Genomic DNA, 16,577 nt, shown 5'->3' with positions numbered 1-16,577 from the left:
TTACCAAGAAATAACACTTTAGTTATTTAACCTAAAGATCTTAAAATAAAAACTCTAACTTTTTTTCTTAAAGCCATAAGGCTTGGTTTTCAACCCAGGAATCTTATTCTAATGACAGACTGAAACTTTGTCTTTGAAGCAGATTCAATTTAATATCAATAAGTTACCTAAAAGATCTTAGAAATTATTTTAAGCCTGTATAAAAACATAACTAATTGAAATAAAGTTTTTTTTAAATATTCCAAATTTTCATTTGACTTTTACTATTTCTCATATTTTTCCAATCTAATTTTATCAACTGGCTTCGGAAATCACAAGGTTTCTGTTCAACTAACAAACGTTTTTCCAGGTCATTTCATTGTGATTTCTATTTGACCTTGACAACTGAGGTCTGGGGGCTAAGGAGGCCTGATTTTGCCCCACCCTACCTACCTTTTAACTCAAGGCAAAAGAGAAGGTTAGCCCATTCTGATTCATTTACACACAGAGGCATTTTGAAAGGCTATCTACCCAGTAAATACCTAAGCCCTTTAGCAATTTTGTAAATGAATCCAATTCTTAGCAAGGGAGACTGGAGGCTGGAGGGAGTCATCCCAATTCCAGACATTTTGAAAGGCAAAAGATAACAGTTTCTTTCTCTTTTGCTGTTCTAGAACTGTTACTTTTCTTTTAAGACAAAGTTTATCTTTTTCTATAATCCATCTAGAGCAAAAGATGACCAATTGTTCAATAAACAGCCCAATCAATAAATTCTCAGAAGTCTCCACAAGCATGTTCAAATTCAACCTGAATTTCTCTTCACCAATTAGTTTCTATGCAACACACACATTACACATAAGACACAGACAGAGCCGACTGAGATAATCTCACAGTCTCAACCTTCCCAGACAGCCCTGGTCACACATCAGACAAACAAACAGAAAGCACTTGGACCAGACAAGTCAGAAAGGGCTTAGTGAGGTCTAACACATTACTAAGACTATCTGAATCTCCACTTTGATCTTCTAGATATCTCTTACCTCCAATACCAAATGGAGGGGCTTCAATCTCTCAATCCAAAGAGAGACCTCTACATCCATTCCCCAGAAGCAGGGTGCACCAACCAGAAACAGACAACATCCAGACACACAAAAACAATGGCCGCCACACACTCACATGCCTGCCAAAACTCTAGAGTCACCAAGACCTAGAATAGTTAAAAAACTAAAGGAAAAGAGAAATAAAGAAAAAAAAAGTCAAGGAAGTAGGCTATCTGAGCACTCTCCGGGACCTCCCGCTGGAGGTACACGACCCGCTCCGGAGCACTCTCCATGGCCTCCTCTTATCAGAGGGTTGTGACCCACTCAATTTGCCAAGTGCTCTCCATGACCGTTTCATGGAGTTCATGACCCACTCAGCAGGCACTCTCTGTGGCTCTGTCTGAGGTCCGCGACCCACCCTTGGGATATGGGGTAATTAGCCCCTAATAAGGGCTCACTTTTCGTCCCCAAACTCTCTTTTGCAAAAGCCAAATGACCGGAATGCTCTCCACAAACCCCCCTTTTGGGGCTCGCTACCCATTCAGTGGAAAGAGGAAAGAAGAAGAAAGGAAAAATTAGAGTACTAGAGTCCAGTAGAAGGGCCTCCTGAGGGAACAGTTTAAAAATGAAAGGAAAGAAAAGAAAAAAGTCAAGGAAGTAGACTATAAGAGCACTTTCTGTGGCCTCCTTCTACTGGAGGCTCATGACCCACTTAATTTACTGAGTGCTCTCTGAGTCCCTCTGATGGGGTTTGTGACCCACTTGGTGGGCGCTCTCCACAGCTCTGTCTGAGGTCTGCAAACCACCCCTGGGATATGGGCCGATCAGCCCCTAACAAGGACTCACTCCTTGTCCCCAACTCTCCTTTCACGAAAGCCAAACGACTGGAATACTCTTCATGAACTCAATTCCTTGGGGCTCATGACCTGCTCAGTGGAAAGAGGAAAGAAGAAGAGAGAAAGAGAAAAAAGAAACGGAAACAGGGCAAGCAGAAAAAAAAAAAAAAGAAGACAAAGATTGATGAAGGGGAAGGAGGACTGAGGGGAAGAGTCACCTGAAATTACCGCTTCAGAGAGACACCAGACAAAAAGTTCCAGGCGGCCATTTGTCTCTGAGTAAAGGTCTATTCCGGAGGCTCAGTACCTCTGGTCTGCGTCCCCTTACTGGGGGCTAATTTGGGCCCCTAGTCTCCTGGCTGGCTCGTCAAATTTTGTTACCAATTGCCAGTCTGACACAAAGGGTCCTTGTCTTTTCCCGAGTAAGAATACATGCAAAAGACAAACTATCTTCAGCAAGCTTTATTTTGCTTGAGTCAAGCAAAAGGAGTCATCAGGGATCTAAGCCTCTCCAAAAGACTGACTCGAAAAGGGAAGCAAGGCTAGGGCTTAAAAGGGTTCAGTGGAGACAATAGAGTAATGAATATTTAGTGGGCTTCTTTCAAGGGGCAGGTACTTCTCAGAATGGCGGTGCATGTTAATTAGGTCATGCGCATCTGGAATCCAAGACGGAACCTGCTGATATTCAAGATGGAGTGCTCTCGGCAGCCCTTGGCATCACTTATTATGGGATATAGCACAAGCGCACTGACCTTTGGCACTACATCACCACCTTCAGAGGACTAAGGAAGGTTAAACAGCGGTCACACTTTGTTCTTCTGCACATGCAGGAGCCCATAAAGGGGGAAGGGACTAGAAAAATACTAAGAAGGAGATAGTAATTCATGGGTTGTTTCAGCCTTATTTCATGTTGACAGGGTGTGGTTCCTGTTTACCCAACTTCTAGATGGTAATCTTTTAACAGCACTTTTGTTCTGCCAACACAGTTAACCTATCTGTCTCATTACGATCAGTGGGGTGCCCTGTTTCCCAGCCCTCCAATCCCCATCCCCACCCTGCCTTCTCCTACCTCTCAAGATGTGCATGGCTAGTGGGTCCCCTTTCCCACCATGCCACCCCCACCAACGCAGAGCCTGCAGGGGTTTGGGGTGTAATGGTGGTGGGGGTCTGGTGTTACCTGCAGCCAGCTGCCTGCCCTGAGCAGGAACCCGCTCGCTCTCAGTCCACCCTGGCCCTGCAACCCCATGCAGCCCCTTCCCTCAATCCTTTCTCCCCTCCCCCCATCAACCTCCCCGGCACCTTTGGGCCCTCACCCGGCCTCCTGCAACCTCACATCATTCAACATAGACCCTACCGTGGCCCAACAGAGACATCTCTAGAAGACCAGAAGACAGCGTTTGGCAACCAGTTGGCCACTCTCCCTCTCATGGCCCACTTACCACCAGGGCTTCCAGTGTTATCTTTTGGGGTGGTCCATGGAGAGCATCCCTGGTGGTGGTGGCCCCCCATGGGGTCTGGACCATCCTAGGCACCACCTGAGAATTTTTTCAAAATTGTCTTAAATATAAAATGTCAGATAAGGAGGTAGGTGATAAGTCAGAAGTAGGTGTATTTCATTACCCAGAGTGACACATTGCAGGAGGCAAAGGAATTCAGTGTGGCCAAGGTAGGAGGTGAGGTTGGCTGGCATCAGAAACCTGGCTCTATTGGGCAGGGAACTGAGGGACAGTACACCTCGGTCAGCTGAGAACTCCTGGAGGGCAGGACAGTGTCCTGTGCACCAGTGCAATAAACATGGAGGGCTCCTCGGCTGTGCAGCACTGTGCTGGGTGAGTTCACACGGTGCACTCTGGGTGTGGTGCTGGGTGATTGCCTCTGAAGCCAGCCCTGTCCCAGGACTGCAAGGGATATAGAGGCCTTTCTGGATGAAGGCTTCTTCTAGAAGATGGCCATGGGCTCCTGGCTGGCCAACACAGTAGACTGGTGCAGTCTGTGTAGGTCCAACATCACGGGTTCAGCTCAAGGGGTCAGCAGCCCTAATCCAAACCCTGTCCTTAGCCTGTCTCCTCTTCACCACAACACCTCTTTCAGAAGCCCACCTGATCCCACTGGGCTTCCTCTCCCTACTACCTTCGTCCCTCAAGGTAGCACCCACTGTTCTGAGCCTTTTCTATCCATACCTTTTGACGCTTCCCCAGCCTTTGTCTCCTTCTCCCTGGGTCCTTCTCCTGCTATTAATCACTAGCTGACTCGACGGCACTGGGTCTAGGAAACTAACTAAATGCAACAAACTATCCCAGAAGGCTGGGGTCAGTGGATGATGACTTGGTAGTGTTACTCCCCCCGCAACACTGACAACAAGAGAATGATGGAGTGGAAACTTCAGACAGCAAGGGAAAAACTGACAAGGATTAAAGGTAAGATAAGGGGGAATGAAAACATTTTTTTTTTTTTACTGTTGCAATGGGCTGCTAGCACATAATAACCCAAAATAAGAGGTAGATATTATTTAGGTAAATTTTTACAAATGGGAAATCTTTGGATCAAAGAGGTTACAGAACTTTTTCAAAGGTCACAGTCTTAATCATCTAGCGCTGTCATAACAGAAATACCACAAGTGGATGGCTTTAACAAGCAGAAATTTATTTTCTCACAGTCTGATATGTTACAAGTCCAAATTCAGGGCGTCGGCTACAGGGGAAGGCTTTCTCTCTGTTGGCTCTGGAGGAAGGTCCTTGTCCTCAATCTTCACCTGGTCGAGGAGCTTCTCAGGCTCAGGGGCCCTGTGTCCAAAGGACGCGCTCCACTCCTGGTGATGCTTTCTTGGTGGTATGAGGTCCCCAACTCTCTGCTTGCTTCCCTTTCCTTTTATCTCTTGAGAGATAAAAGATGGTGCAGGCCACACCCCAGGAAAACTCCCCTTACCTTGGATCAGGGAGGTGACCTGAGTGAGGGTGGTGTTATAATCCCACCCTAATCCTCTCAACATAAAATTACAATCACAAAATGGAGGACAACCATACAATACCGGGAATCATGGCCTAACCAAATTTATACACACATTTTTGGGGGGACAGTTCAATCCATTACAGTCATACAAACAGTAAAAGACACAGTCAATGTTTTTTGACTTGCGAATTGTGTGCCCCATCACCTTTTATGGGAGGAAGGCAAAACAATCCATTACAGACCATCCATTGAGAAACCAGCCCTTTTCCCTCGGCAAGCCTGGCCTCCTGGTAAAATTTGGGGCTTGGAAAGATGGGATCAGAGGATTCCTGTAACGCCTATGCTGAACCTGGTTCCTCACTTTCACTCCTGGCCCACAAAGTCCTAGTCTATTGGGTATAGCTGAAGCCATTATAGAAAGAAGTCAAGCAGTAAGGCCCAGTCTTCCCAAACTAACCGGTTCTGATTCAGGACAGCAGGCACTCAGGAGTGCCCCCATCCTCAAGCTTGTCCCTGGAAGCTGACTGAAACTCATCTGGGCAACTAAAGCATGTTTCAGCCTAACAGCCGGTAGTGGTTTAAAATCTCAACCCTCCAGGGTCCATTAGCATTTTAACAGCCAACTTCAAGTTGCCACACTGAGAAAAGGGAGACATATTTGAGAGACCCAGGAAAGTTTCTTTATTCTGCAAGTACTCTTTTTTTAATTCTTACTCAAGCATTCCCACCAAGGCTGTGGCCCCTTTCTTTTCTATTGCAGTGGGAGAGGCTCGCCAGCTCTCAGGGCCCCATGCCTGTGTCTTTTCTGGCAAGGCTGCTTAGGGCCTTAGCTGGGACTCCTAATTAGGCCAAGGGCTCCAGCTAATGGGCTCCCTCAGCTCCTCCCTAGCCCAGGCTACTGAGTCCCCAGTGCCCTTTCTGGTGCTCCCTGGCTCTGTGCCACCTTCCTCCACCCCATCCCCACCCCCACCTCACAGCTTCCCAACCCAACCTTGAATTTCTGTGTCTCAGCTTCCAGCACCTTGACTAAACCCATTCCAACTCCAGAGAAATTTGCTGATCGTGTCCTCCACTGTCCTTTCCTCTGCCTGTGATGCCGACATTCACACCCACACACACTCAAGCACGCACACACACACCCCCATGGTCAAACGGAAAGAGCCAAGGGTCCAGGCCGAGTTTATTCAGGTGTGACTACCAGTTCTGTCACTTACTGTGTTGCCTTACTCAAGGCATGTCATCTCTAAGCCTCAGTTTACTCACCTGTGAAATGGGGAGGCCATAATACCTACCTAACTCACAGAGTTGTTGTGAAGGTCAAATAAAAGTGTACAATTCAGGGACCAATAAATAGCACTCCTGTCTTCTCCTCCTGTGTTCAGAACTAAATGAGAAGACACAAAAATGAAACAAGATGTTGTTGTTTTAATCGGTGTTATTGGTAGACCCGAGTTGGAGAACATGGATTGATTTGTAGCTAAGGGTGCTTCCTAGTATGTTGCTATTATATCTCTTCCAAATACAGATATGAAGGTGAAAGGAATTCATGAGTTTACACTGGACCAAGGGGGTACCATTTTCATCTCCAATAATCACTCAATAAGCCCTGACGCAGGAGCAGGTGTGCCTATCCCTTTTTACCAAAGACAGGACTAAGGTTAAAATCTAAGCTCACACGACTAGTAAACTGCAAAGCTGGAGTAAGAACCCAGGATGGTTGATTCCAAAGCCCCGGCTCTCACTATTAGTCTAGGGAAAACCAGGGCCCAGCTACCAGGTCAGTGGCTTCGCTGTAGCTGGAGGTAGAGGTTCAGAACAAGGACAATCTCAACCAATTTTTCAAGGGGATCTGATATCCATGATCTCATTTCACTCATTTATTCATTCAATAAATATTTATTGAACATCTCTATGTGCTAGACAGTGTTCTTTACCCTGAGGATACAGTAAGGAACAAGACAAAGTCCCTGCCCACAAAAAATTACACTCTAGTGAGGAGCCAGGCCCAAAAGAAATATCTATAGAGAGAAAGATAGATGGATCGAGACTAGACATAAAACCAAAACCAAACTAGTTGTTGTCGAGTTGATTCTGAATCACGGTGACATGCATGTGTGAAGAGTAGAACTATGCTCCACAGGGTTTTCTTTTTTTGTGTGCTTTAAGTGAAAGTTTGCAGTTCAAGTTAGTTTCTCATACAAAAATTTATACACACATTGTTACGTTACCCTAGTTGCTATTCCTATAATATGACAGCACACTCCTTTCCACCCCACATTTCCCATGTCCATTCACCAGCTCCTGTCCATTTCTGCCTTCTCATCTCGCCTCCAGACAGGAGCTGCCCACTTAGTCTCCTGTATCTGCTTGGGCTAAGAAGCACATTCTTCATAAGTATCTATCACTTTATGTCTTATAGTCCAGTCTAATCTTTGTCTGAAGAGTTGGCTTCCGGAATGGTTTTAGTTTTGAGCTAACAGAGAGTCGGGGGGCCATGTATTTCGGGGTCGCTCCAGTCTCAATCAGACCATTAAGTCTGGTCTTTTTACTAGAATTTGAGTTCTGCACCCCACTTTTCTCCTGCTCTGTCAGGGACTCTCTGTTGTGTTCCCTGTCAGGGCAGTCACTGGTGGTAACCTGGCACCATCTAGTCCTTCTGATCTCAGGCTGATGGAGTCTCTGGCTCATGTTGCTCTTTTTGTCTTTTGAGCTAATACTTTCCTTGTGTCTTTGGTGTTCTTCATTCTCCTTTGGTCCAGGTGAGTTGGGACCAATTGATGCATCTTAGATGGTTGCTCATCAGCTTTTAAGACTCCAGAAGCCACTCACCAAAGTGAGATGCAGAACATTTTCTTAATAAATTTTTTATGCCAATTGACCTACATGTCCCCTGAAACCATGGTCCCAGACCTCTCCCCTGCTACTCTATCCCTTAAAGTGTTTGGTTGTGTTCAGGAAACTTCTTAGCTCTTGGATTAGTCCAGTTGTGCTGACTTCCCCTGTATTGTGTGCTGTCCTTCCCTTCACCTAAGATTATTCACAATAATCCAGTTAGTGAATACCCTTCTCCCTCCCTCCCCACCCTGCTAACCATCAAAGAATGTTTTCTTCTATGTTTAAACCTTTTCTTGAGTTCTTGTAATAGTGGTAGTGGTCTCATATAATATTTGTCCTTTTTTGACTAATTTCACTCAGCATAATGCCTTCCAGATTCATCCATGTTATGTTTTTCAGATTCATCATTGTTCTTTATTGTTGAGTAGTGTTCCATTGTGAGAATATACCATAATTTATCCATTCGTCTGTTAATGGGCACCTAAGTTGTTTCCATCTTTTTGCTATTCTAAACAGTGCTGCAATATATCTATTTATGTGATGGCTCTTATTTCTTCTAGGATATATCCTAGGAGTGGGATTGCTGGATCATGTGGTACTTCTATTTCTAGCTTTTTAAGGAAGTGCCAAATCAATTTCCAAAGTGGTTGTACCATTTTACATTCCCATCAGCCACGTGTAAGCGTTTCAATCTCACCACAACCTCTCCAGCATGTATTATTTTGTGTTTTTTTGGATGAATACTCGCCTCGTTGGGGTGAGATGGTATCTCATTGTAGTTTTGATTTGAATTTCACTAATGGCTAATGATCATAGCCATTTCCTCACGTATCTGTTAGCCTCCCGAATGTCTTCTTTGGTGAAGTGCCTGCTCATATCCTTTGCCTTTTTTTTTTAATTGGGTTATTTGTCTTTTTGTTGTTGAGGTTTCGCAGTATCTTGTAGATTTTAGAGATTAGACCATGATTGGATTTGTAGTAGCCAAATATTTTTTCTCCATCTGTAGGTTGTCTTTTTACTCTTTTGGTGAAGTCATTTGATGAGCATGAGTGTTTGGCTTTTAGGAGCTCCCTGTCATCTAGTTTCTTTTCTGGTGTTTGTGCATTGTTAGTATTGTTTTGTGTTCTGTTTATACTATGTATTAGGGCTCCTAGTTTTGTCCCTCTTTTTTCTTCCATGATCTTTATTGTTTTAGATTTTAGATTTAGGCCTTTGATTCATTTTGAATTAGTTTTTGTGCATGATGTGAGGTATGGGTCTTGTTTCATTTTTTTGCAGATGAATTTCCAGTTATGCCAGCATTATTTGTTAAAGAGATTGCCTTTTCCCCATTTAATGGACTTTGGGCCTTTGTCAATTATCAGCTGCTCATAGTTGGATGAATTTACATCTGGTTTCTCGATTCTGTTCCATTGGTATATGTATCTGTTGTTGTACCAATACCAGACTATTTTGACTGCTGTAGTGGTATAATAGGTTCTAAAATCAGGTAGTGTGAGGCCTCCCACTTTGTTCTTCTTCAGTAATGCTTTACTTATCCGGAGCCTCTTCCCTTTCCATATGAAGCTGGTAGTTTGTTTCTCCATCTCATTAAAAAATGCCATTGAAATTTGGATCGGGATTGCATTGTATCTGTAGATCGCTTTGGGTAGAATTGACATTTTCACAATGTTGAGTCTTCCTATCCATGAGCAAGGTATGTGTTTTTCCACTTATGTAGATCTCTTTCAGTTTCTTGCAGTAGTGTCTTGTAGTTTTCTTTGTATAGGTCTTTTAAGTCTCTGGTTAGATTTATTCCTAAGTATTTTATTTTCTTGGGGGCTACTGTAAATGGTATTGATTTGGTGATTTCCTCTTTGAAGTTCTCTTCGTTGGTGTAGAGGAATCCAACTGATTTTTGCGTGTTTATCTTGTATCCTGACACTTTGCTGAAATTTTCTAATACTTCCTGTAGTTTTCTTGTGGATTCTTTGGGGTTTTACGTGTATAAGATCGTAACATCTGCAAATACAGATACATTTACCTCTTCCTTACCAATCTGGACGCCCTTTATTTCTTTTTCTAACCTAATTGTTCTGGCTAGGACCTCCAGCACAATGTTGAATTAAGAGTGATGATAAAGGGCATCCTTGTCTGGTTCCCATTCTCAACGTGAATGCTTTCAGGCTCTCTCCATTTAGGATGATTGTAATGGATTGAATTGTGTCCCCAAAAAATATGTGTTAACTTGGTTAGGCCATGTGTAGTTGTCCTCCATTTTGTGATTTTCCTGTGTGTTATAAATCATAATCTTTGCCTGAGGTTAAAGAGGATCAGAGTGGTATGTAACACCCTTGCATAGGCCACATCCCTGATCCGATGTAAAGGAAGTTTCCCTGGGGAGCAGTCTGCATGACCTTTTATCTCTCAAGAGATAAAAGGATAGGGAAGCAAGCAGAGAGTTGGGGACGTCATACCACCAAGAAAGCAGTGCCGGGAGCAGAGTGTGTCCTTTGGACCTGAGATGCCTGCGCTGAGATGCTCCCAGACCAAGGGAAGACTGATACATCAGAAGGACCTTCCTCCAGAGCCAACAGAGAGAGAAAGCCGTCTGCTAGAGCTGACGCCCTGAATTTGGACTCATAGCCTACTCGATTGTGAGAGAATAAACTTCCCCTTGTTAAAGCCATCCACTTGTGGTATTTCTGTTATAGCAGCACTAGATGACTAAGACAATGATGTTGGCTGTTGGCTTTGTATAAATGCCCTTTATTATGTTGAGGAATTTTCCTTCTATTCCTATTTTGCTGAGAGTTTTTATCATGAATGGGTGTTGGACTTTGTCAAATGCCTTTTCTGTGTCAACTGATAAGAGCGTGTGGTTCTTGTCTTTTGTTTCATTTATGTGATAGATTACATTGATTGTTTTTCTAATGTTAAACCATCCCTGAATACCTAGTATGAATCCCACTTGGTCATGGTGAATTATTTTTTTGTTATGTTGTTGAATTCTACTGGCTAGAATTTTGTTGAGGATTTTTGCTTCTATGTTCATGAGGGATATTGGTCTGTAATTTTCTTTTTTTGTGGTGTCTTTAACTGGTATTGGTATCAGGGTTATTCTGGCTTCATAGAATAAGTTTGGGAGTATTCATCCTTTTCTAAGCTCTGAAATACCTTTAGTGATAGTAGTGTTAATTCTTCCCTGAATGTTTGTAGAGTTCTCCAGTGAAACCATCAGGGCCAGTGCTTTTTTTTTGTAGGGAGTTTTTTAATTACCTTTTCAATCTCTTGTTACGGGTTTATTTAGCTTTTCTACCTTCATTTGTGTTAGTTTAGGTAGTAGTGTGTTTCAAGAAATTTATCCATTTCCTATAGGTTTTCAAATTTGTTGACGTACTGTTTTTCATAGTATTCTATTATGATTCTTTTAATTTCGTTTGGGTCTGTTGTGATATCTCCCATCTCATTTCTTAGTTGGTTTATTTGCTTCCTCTCCTGTTTTTCTTCTGTCAGTTTGGGCAATGGTTTATCGATTTTCTTGATCTTTTCAAAGAATCAGCTTTTGGTCTTATTAACTCTTTCAGTTGTTTTTCTATTCTCTGTTTCATTTAATTCTATTCTAATTTTTATTATTTGCTTTCTTCTGGTGCCTGGGGGCTTCTTTTGCTGCTCTCTTTCTATTTGTTTAAGTTGTAGGGTTAATGTTTTGATTATGGCCCTTTCTTCTTTTTGGATGTGTACATTTATTGCTATAAATTGACCTCCGAGCACTGCTTTTACTGTGTCCCAAATGTTCTCTCAGGATGCATTTTTATTCTCACTTGATTTTGTGAACTTCTTTATTCCATCCTTAATTTCTTCTATAACCCAGTAGTTTTTGAGCAAGGTGTTGTTCAGTTTCCAAGTGTTTGAATTTTTTTCCTTGCTTTTTCTACTTTTTCTACTTTTATGGCTTTAGTGTCAGAAAAGATGCTTTGTAATATTTCAGTTCTTTGGATTCTGTTAAGGCTTGTTTTGTGGCTTAAAATGTGATCTATTCTGGAGAATGTTTCATGTGTGTTGGAAAAGTATACTTAGTTGCTGTTGGGTGGAGTGTTCTGTATATATCTATGAGATCAAGTTGGTTGATTGCGGCATTTAGATCTTCCATGCCTTTGTCTAGCTTTCTGGATGTTCTGTCCTTCACCAAAAGTGGTATGTTGAAGTCTCCTACTATCATCGTGGAATTGTCTATTTCTCTTTTCAATGCTGTTAGAGTTCATTTTATGTATTTTGGAATCCTGCCATTGGGTGTGCAAATATTTATTACGGTTATGTTCTCCTGGTGTATTTACCCTTTAATCATTATATAGTGTCTTTATCCTCTGTGGTGTATTTTACTTTAAAGTGTATTTTGTCAGAGATTAATATTGCCACTCCTGCTCTTTTCGGATTATTGTTTGCTCAATATATATTTTTCCAACCTTTGAGTTTTAGTTTGTTTGTGTCTTTAAGTCTAAGGTGTGTCTCTGATAGGCAGCATATAGGTGGATCCTGTTTTTTAATCCATTCTGCCACTCTCTGTCTCTTTATTGGTGCATTTAGTCCATTTACATTCAACCTAATTATTGATTGGTTTTTTATGTGTTTAGTGCTGCCATTTTGATGTATTTTTTGTGCGTGTGTTATTGATAGTTTCTTTGTTCCACTTAATTTCCTGTGCTGAGTCATTTTTCTTTATGTATTTTCTTTTCATCCTTTTCATTGTTGTTGATTTTGTGTTTGCTGAGTCTTTATGTTTTTCTTGTATTTCATTTTGATGAGTAAGATTGTTAGTTTCCTTTGCAGTTACCTTAATATTTACCCCTATGAAGTCTCTGTTTCCCTATTTTTAGTGTTTTAGCTTTGATTTATTTTTGTGCCTTCCCTATCTGGGTTGATATCTGGTTGCTCTGTCCTGTGTTCTAGTCTTGGGTTGTTATCTGATGTTATTGACTTTCTAATCAGAGGATTACCTTTAGTATTTCTTGTAAGTTTGGTTTGGTTTTTACAAATTCCCTAAACATCTATTTATCTGGAAATGCCCTAATTTTTGCCATCATATTTGAGAGACAGTTTCGCTGGATATATAATTCTTCGCTGGCAATTTTTTTCCTTCAAGGCTTTATATATGTCACCCCATTGTGTTTTTGCCTGCATGGATTCTGCTGAGTAGTATGACCTTAGTCTTCTTGACTTTCCTTTGTAGATGGCTTTTCATTTATCCCCGGCCACTCTTAAAATTCTCTCTTTACCTTTGGTTTTAGCAAGTTTGATTATAAAATGTATTGGTGACTTTCTTTTGGGATGTAACTTGTGTTGGGTTTGACGAGCTTCTTGGATGGATATCTTCTTATCTCATGATATCAGGGAAGTTTTCCACCAAGAAATCTTCAACAATTCTATGTTTTCTCTTACCTCCCTTGTTCTAGTACTCCAATCACTTGTAGGTTATTCCTCTGGATAGAGTGCCACGTAATTCTTAGGGTTTCTTCATTTTGTTAATTCTTTTATCTGATTTTTCCTCAAATAAGTTGGTGTCAAGTGCTTTATCTTCAATCTCATTTATTCTGACTTCCATTGCCTCAGTTCTTTCCTATTGAGTTGTCTAATTCTGAAATTTTATTGTTAATCTTTTGAATTTCTATTTGTTGCCTTTGCATGTATTCTTGCAGCGTGTTAAATTTGTCATTATGTTCTTGTATAATGTTCTTAAGTTCCTCTATTGCTTTGCCTGTATGTTTCTTGGCTTGTTCTTGATTTTGCCTGATCTCCTTCCTGATCTCTTGAAGAGATCTGTATATTAATCTCTTGAATTCTACCTCCAGTAATTCCAAGAAGCTCTCCTCCTCCGGAGGATTTCTTGACACTTTGTTTTGGGCACTTGCCAAAGCCATCATGGTCTACCTCTTTATGTAAGTTGATATTAACTGCTGTCTCCTAGCCATCAATAAATTACATTTATTTATGTTTGCTTACTGTATCCTAGCTTCTTGTTTTGTTTTGTTTTGATATACCCAAATAGACTGCTCATGTGAGCTAGTTTGATTATTGGCACCTTTGAAGCTCCCATGTCCTGTCACCAGGTTGTTAGAGCTGTTACTAAGTATTTGAGCCCAGGAGTCCATTTATTTTCTTGTATGGATTCAGGTCAGGTATCCAGGTAGTTGGTCACCACGTGTGTGGTGCAGGCTCTTTCCTACAGTCCTAGACAGGCAGGGGTGATTGGAGTAGGTACAGGTGTCTGGCTGCAGTAGGGGGTCATGCACTGAGCAAGGCAGAGGGCTGACTACTGCCCCTGAGTGTCTGGGAGGAAACCGTGCCCCTGTTGCCTAGAGTACATAGGTGTGTGGATTTTGTAGCCAGGCTATGGGCACCCAGTGCTGTTGGCTGTAGCATCTGGGAGGCACCACTTACTCTTGGATCCCTGTTGCAGGTGGATAGGTGGCATTGGTGGAGCCACCAGTCCTCATGCCCCTGATGTGGGTAGGTGACAACCCTGCTTAATTGGCAGAGCTGTGTCAAATGTCACAAACCTGCCACTCAACCTTATAGCTGATAAAGTCGAAATTAGGCTTCAGGTATATACCCTGTTGTACTGTGCTAATAAGAACCTACACTATTGAAATGGGCCTACATAGGTCTATGTAGTGGTGAAAGGCATTTAGTGCCTGTGGACCCCTTATGCCTGTGCCTAGGCAAAGGAGCTGTGCCTGCCCTGAGTTCCTGGTTTACAGGAGCTGGCAGATTATTTTTTCCTGTTTGTCAATTTATTCCCTCTCCAAAGCCAAGAGAATGGCTCAGGGCACATGATGTGTCCTGCTTTGCTGAAGCAGACTGGGACTAGGTGCAGAACAGGCAGGGAGCAGGTAAATGGGAGCGAGGTTCTTCCCAAAGGGAGTGTTTTTTGATTCTCAAATCTGTTGAGAATTGAAAGATTATAGAAAAAGCAAGTGTCTTGATTTGACGTACATTCTTAAAATATGGCTCTGGCTGCTATGGGGAGAATAGACCTAGAGGGTAAGACTGGAAGCATGGAGCGCGGTCCAGTTTTGAGGCTATTACAGGCTTGTACCTGTACAAGCAGGTCTTTTTTTTTACCAGGGGGGTAAGCAGTGATCTTGAGAATTGGTTGCATTTGGAGCTATTTTGAAGATAGAGTCAATAGGATTGTGATCCATCTTCACAACCCTCCTGTGAAGGAGGCAGGGTGGGTATCATCCTAAGAACAGAAAGGGATGCCCAGAGCCCAGGAATGGAGGGGGAAGTGAAGGCGCAGCATGTGAGATGTCCAGTTAATGACAGCCAAGCCCTCTTTGGTCTGGAAGCATCTCCCTCAACTCTCGCCCAGGGATCTTTGCATTGGATGCACTGAAACAACCCAGAATGTCTAACCTGAGGCTCCAAACCAGCCACTAACTGCATTGGTTCCTCATTCCTCTCCTGTCAAGATGTCAGGCCAGATGCATCATCTAACACTTTCTGTGTATTTTCCGAATGACATTTACCCAGTAGTGAAAACACAGCATGCCACTTTAATGCAAGATGGTGGAACAAAGGAAGCAACCCCGGGAGAGGCATTTCAAATGACCTCCATTCAGGGAGCCACACAGCTTTTCCCACAGAAAGGCTGACTATGCTTCATGGCAATAAATGTTCTTTGAGCACCTGCTTGCCACCTACTTGTTGGGGTCCAAGCTGTATAGTACAGGCCACTGTGCTCTTAGCCTGGTGGTGGGGAGGCAGATGTAAATAAGAGGCAGAGGGACCTGTTCACCAGGGACTGCAGGGACACAGGACAAGGAGCAAAAGGTGGACTCAGGGATGAGGAAGGGCTCCCCCAGGAAAATGGTCTTCAACTCGTGCCCTGACAACAAGTGAGTTTTGGGATGACAATGATGGGAAATGAGAAAATCGAGCAAAGGCACGAAGGTATGAAATCGCATGGACCTGGGAGCCATCCTGGGTAGGGAGTAGTCTAGCGTGACCTAGCAACAGCAGCTACAGCAGAAAAAACTAATATTTGCTGAGCACTGTGCCAGCCGCTCTTCTAGGAGCTTACAGACATTCACTTAGTCCTCACGATACAGTGAGACAGGTGTTACCACAGCCCCATCATAAGACAAAGGAAACACAACTCAGAGAATGACTTGCCCAAGATCATACAATTAATAAAAGGTGAAACTTGGACTTTTTAAAACAAATTTTTATTAAAATATACATATAGAAAAAAAATCACAAATCCTGTTTACAGCAGGATAAATTATCACTAAGAGAACACACCCAGTAACCACTGCCCAGTTCAAGAAACAGAATCTTACACTTCTGAAAGGAGCTCTGGTGATGCAATGGTTAAGCGCTCAGCTGCTAGCCGAAAGGTGGGCCATTCAAACCCATCAGACACTCCATGGAAGAAAAGACCTGGCGATCTGCTCTTGTAAAGATTACAGCCTAGGAAACCCTCTGGGGCAGCTATACTCTGTCCTATAAGGTCACTATGAATGGGAATCGATGGCACTCAGCAACAACAGTCCTGAGCCCCTCTCATGCTCCTCCTCAACCCGTTCCCTTCCCTCCTCCTCTAGGGTTACCACTATCCTCACTTCTGACTCCCTAGATTAGTGCCTGGAGTTAAGGTTTGCACCCAGGTCTGTGGGCATCCAGAAGCCAGGATTCCTCGTGGGCAGAGTAATGAGTAGATGGGCCTCCCCAGGCTGGCTAGGTCTGTACACAGTTCCCAGGGTTTTTTCCCTAACCCCATCCCATTATGTGACAAGTGGGAGGCAGATGATTTCCCCCTCCATCCAGCCCAGAAGAGTTCCTTCCTGTGCTCAGTGAAGAGGAGACACACTGGGCTGCAGGTCAATGAGGTTTCCCAGAGTTCATCTTTAGGGACATATGGTCTAATGACAAGCATTTGCTTTTCAAGAGAGCAAAC

Source organism: Loxodonta africana, chromosome 3 (genome assembly GCF_030014295.1).
Source record: "Loxodonta africana isolate mLoxAfr1 chromosome 3, mLoxAfr1.hap2, whole genome shotgun sequence".
Classification (NCBI taxonomy): Eukaryota; Metazoa; Chordata; class Mammalia; order Proboscidea; family Elephantidae; genus Loxodonta; species Loxodonta africana.
Note: the sequence above shows the minus strand (reverse complement) of the source record.